Consider the following 5,094-nt stretch of genomic DNA (forward strand, 5'->3'; position numbering starts at 1 on the left):
CTCACTCACTCACTCACTCACTCACTCACTCACTCACTCACTCACTCTGTAAACAGTGAATGAGTATGGTAAATCTGAACACAAGAAGGCACTGTTGTTGAGGAGAGAAGACATAACTTCTATAAGAGCAGCAGATTCATATGCAGCAAATGTGTTTTGAAGAGAGCAGTTGTCCTGAGAGATAAAGCTATGAAACAGTTTGGATCGATGAGATTCTGAGCAAGAAGTCGGGCAGAAATCAGCTGTATGTACTTGGTATGGTATGGTATGGTATGGTATGGTATAAACTTTATTCATTTTAAAAAAGTACAAAACAATTCCATAACAATATAAAAAGATACAAAAGATTTCAAATGAAAGGCAGCAGAAAGAAGAAAAAATCTTATTATATCTGCCCCTTTTTTCAAACAATTATTTCAATCATAATAATTTTCAAGTAACAGAACAAAATGAATAACTGTTTCTAATTTTTCAAATTCTAATACAAAACACACACTAAGCTGCTTCATATATACTTTTTTAACAATTCAGCTTTGATCTTTTTCTTAAATGTACACATTGACTTGACATTTTTCACATCACTCTCTAGACCATTCCACAATCCAATTCCTTGGATTGAGGTAGACCTTCCCTTCAGACTAGTTCTGAATTTTGGTTTGACAAATATCTCTATCCCCTTAAGATTATAACAACTTTGTCTTTTAACAAAATTTCTTTGGATATTTAATGGTAATTTTGAGCCCTATACATAACTGATAAAATACTGTAATCTACCAAATCATGGAACTTCAATAACTTCAGTTGATAAAATAATGTGCTTGATGGGTGACTGTAATGCTTTCTAGTGATAATTCTTACAGCTCTTTTCTGTAAAATAAAAATAGGTTTTGTAAATGTTTTACACACTTTCCCCCAAACATCAATGCAATAGATTAAATGTGGAACAATAATTGTGTTATACAACATGTACAGAGCTTTATCGTTTAATAATTCCCTGACTTTGTATAGTACTGCAATAGATTTAGCTATTTTTGTTCTTACAGAATTTATGTGATTTTTCCATGTTAGCTGTTCATCAATGCTTACACCCAGAAATTTCATCTCATTAACTCTACAAATCTCAACACCCTCAATTTTAAATGGATCAACAGTTCTCTTTTTGTTACTAAATATCATGCATTTAGTTTTATCTAAATTTAATGATAATTTATTCATTTTAAACCAAGTTTGTATTTGATCAAATTCTGTCTTCATCTACTTGAACAGAGGTAGTGTTACGTTCAACGTTCTTTACTGTCATTCGCATTACATGTGGAATGAAATTGTGTACTCAAGGTCCCAGTTACACCCAAAAATAGCAAAAATATAAAGTATAAAAAGAAACGGTATACAAGGATCTAAGCTATTCTCTAAACACTAATAATGTAAAATAATATGGTATATTAAACTGTATATTAAACAGCAGCCCGAACATGAGTCTATAGTGAGCTGATGGGTATGAAAGGCAAGAAATCAGCAGTATGGATAAACTGCAGCACAGATAAAGTGACATATCACCATTTAAAGTGGCATTACAGTGATTTTTTTCTAACAGTGATTATCCTGGTTAGGGATTTATGAGACTAACAGCTTTAGGGTAGAAGCTGTCCCTCAGTCTAGTTAATGCTCCTCAACCTCCTGCCTGAGTGAAGTGGGGCAAAAAGTGTGTGTGCTGGGTGAGTGGGGTCATTCATGATGCAGGTGGCCCTCTTCCTGCATCTGGAGGTGTAGATGTCTGTGATGGGGGGAAGCTGACTCCCAACAGTCTTCTGTTCAGCCTTCACCACTCTCTGCAAAAGCTTTTCTTTCCGCAGCTGTGCAGCATCCATGCCACACGTTAATGCTTGAGCACAGGATGCTCTCCACTTCACACCTGTTGAAGGATGTGAGGACTGAGCTTCCCAGACCAGCTCGTCTCAGCCGCCTGAGGAAGTAGAGTCTCTGATAAGTTTTCTTGATCAGGCTGGTAGTGTTGTTGCCCCAGCTGAGGTTGTCATTCATGTGCACACCCAAGTACTTGTAACTGTTTTCACGTTCCACAATCATCTCCTTCGTCTTCACATTGATGTGAAGATTGTTCTTCCTGCATCAGCTCTTCAGGTGTTCCACCTCCTGCCTGTAGCTGGACTCATCATAGTTTGTGATGCATCCATCCACTTATGTATTGTGTGTAAACTGTACAATATGACAGCCTGGATGGGTAGGTGCTAGGAGTGTAACGGTACGCTAAAATCACATTTCGGTTTGGTTCAGTTTCAAGGAGGGCTTGGTTTGTTTAATTTTCGGTACAAAAAAGGCCAAAATAAAGACTTACAAAATGTTTATTTTGAAAATATGCCAATTGAACAAGTTCAGTCATTACAGACCTCTTAGCTGGAGATGATCTGGTGGATGAAGAAGACTCAGCTGCTATCATTCTCAGACTGCAAACAACACATTGATAAAAAAAAATTGAGTTAATAAGATTATAATTTTAACCTGATGCATACTCAACAGTGTTTCCCCTAGTTAGCTTGCCATGGCAGGGTGCTCATCTCATCCATGATTTTTGCTGATGTGGGGGACTGAGACATGTCTGAGCACAGCTTGTACTAACAGTTTTTGAGCGGGGGGGCAGGGGGCGTTCAACATGAGGGAAGAGGCAATGTGAGTGCTGCCTTGGGCTTTTTAGCTAGGGAACCTGTATTTTGCGTTGCTACCTTAGTGATATGTCAGTGCCAGGTGGGGGTGGGAGGGGCAAGTTCAGTTTAGTAGGCGGGGTGCTCAGTTTTGTTGGCGGGGTGGGGCACCCCGCCTGTATAATGGTAAGGGAAACACTGCTCAATAATCCAGGTAGAAAAAATAAATAAATTAAGTCTGGTCCTCTGGACATTCAAAAAACAAAACAAAGCAAAACAAAAAAAAAATTGTAGAAACGTTTTGTCTTTCATCCGAAAGACTTCTTCAGTCTGAGGTGCTGTATTCAGCTCAGTCTTATAAATAGCACCAACTCGTAGTGGATCATGGACGATTTCTTTTCTCAAAGTTGGCCTCCTTTACTCCTCTCTCAAACCCTCGTTCCTCTTTATCCAGGATGTGAACATCTTCATCCCTGAAAGAGTGACCGCTGGCCTGGAGATGAGTGTAGACGGCAGAGTCCTGACCTGATGGTACTTCTGTGCTGGGCCATCTTTTTGGCCAGGTTTTTTTTTTTGGTTTGTTTTGCTTTGTTTTGTTTTTGAATGTCCAGAGGACCAGACTTATTTTTTTTAGATTATAATTTTAAATTTAAAAAGTTAATTAGATCACAATAATACAATACCTTTCCTTGCATGGTCATAATATGAGGTGGTTGAATATTCTTTCTCGCTCATCAAAGATGTGGCAGGGCTTTAAATCTGGGGACGGGCTTGTTGATGATCAGTTTCAGCTTTTTCATAAAGTGCTGCTACAACTTTTTTGCTGAAGTGTTGACGTGATGGGATGTCGTAGACAGCAGGGCTCAAGAACTTTAATCATAGCTTAAAGCCGGCGCATCAACAACATTCGGACGTAGACTTAAAACTCCTAAAGCTTGTGTTATTGTTTTGGACTGATCTGAATTACCTGATAAAGGTTGTTTCAATGCTTCTGTTATCGGTCTTTGCACCAAGCTACGTTCACATTCAGATGTGTGTGTTTCAAGTGTGTCAACAAGTTAGACATGTTGCCTGCGGCAGATCCAATTTTCGTGAAACAACATCGACACACAGCTTTGGATTTGTTCACTTGTATTATAACAAGAAAAAATGGGTGGCTGTGTCTGAGTGGTTAGAGCAGTTGTCCTCCAATGCGAGAGTTGGGGGTTCGAATCCACCAGCAGTCACATGCCTAAGTGTCTCTGGGCAAGACACTGAACCCCTAATAGCCTTTGATGTGTGTCCCATTGGTATATGAATGTGATCTAAAGCACTGATTAGTCTCATTAGAATGATTTGTTCAATTAGCTTTGTAGAGATCTAGTGCTGTGTGGATGGGTAAATCCAGCTAGCATGTTAGTGTTAGCCTGAAATAGTCCGTCAACTTTTCGTCTTTTAAACTGTCAAAATGCACCATTTTCTGTTAAAAATGTAACGAATCAACTCTGAGCTTTAACGGAGGCGGCGCTCCGTGGCAAAACGTCTTTTAAACCATTTAAAACAAACTCGTTCGAACTTCTCAGAACCGGACCAAACCCGGGTCGGCAATAGAAACTCCGTCCGTTTAAACAGAATAAAAGTTTTCCACACAAACCCAGCTTCTGTTACACAACAGATGTACAATTTCAGCTTTCAAAAAGACATATTGACTCACAATATCAGCTTTCAAAGCATCACCAGCTTCAAACATGCAGTATTTTCTCCAAGCATCGCAGCTGCACTGCGTTTCACAGCAAAATCTGCACTTTTTCCTTCATGCCAACATGATAATTCACTTGTTACACGAATACACAGTCCATTTATGAACACGTAACGGGCCACCAGATGTAGATGAACATACGGACGAAATATATTCATACTGTTAAAACGGATTCTTTCATTTTTCTGGACTGTGTAATAACGTGCACCTGAATTTAGAAAAATGTGGACGGAAACGTTAATTATCTTTGACTCACCAAGACAGTGGGTCATTTATTAACATAATCTGTAAGGACGGTACTTTTCTGTGGCCCGGTTTGTGTCTGTTTCCCTCGTGCTTCCTTATTAGTTTCCATTGTTGCCACCTGTGTCTCGTCCCAGCTGTTTGTCATCATGTCTCGTCTTCTCCCAGTATTTAAGCTGTCCTATTCTGTCTTGTTCTTGTCGGGTCGTCTTCGTTGGTACTCTCCCTTGGTCTCCTGAGTCTTGTCCTGTCTGTCCTGAGTCTTCCTGGTCCCTCGAGTTCCCCGTGTCTCTCTTGTCGCCTGAGTTCCTCGTGCCTTGTTCATGTAAGTTTTGCTGCCCCGTCAGCTTGTTTATTTTGTACTTTTATTTATCATTAAAACATATTTTTTGTATATCTGCCGAGTTGAGTCCCTGTTCTGCACTCTGGGTTCGCTGCTAACCGCAATCTACGACA

General features: G+C 39.5%; 1 protein-coding gene across 1 annotated transcript in view; it reads left to right on the forward strand.

Annotated features, from left to right (window-relative positions):
* LOC119420609 (junctional adhesion molecule 3B) overlaps window positions 1-5,094 on the forward strand; it is a 234,475-nt gene that overhangs the window by 34,510 nt on the left and 194,871 nt on the right. The window lies entirely within an intron of this gene.

Source organism: Nematolebias whitei, chromosome 14 (genome assembly GCF_014905685.2).
Source record: "Nematolebias whitei isolate Nwh7 chromosome 14, NemWhi1, whole genome shotgun sequence".
NCBI lineage: Eukaryota > Metazoa > Chordata > Actinopteri > Cyprinodontiformes > Rivulidae > Nematolebias > Nematolebias whitei.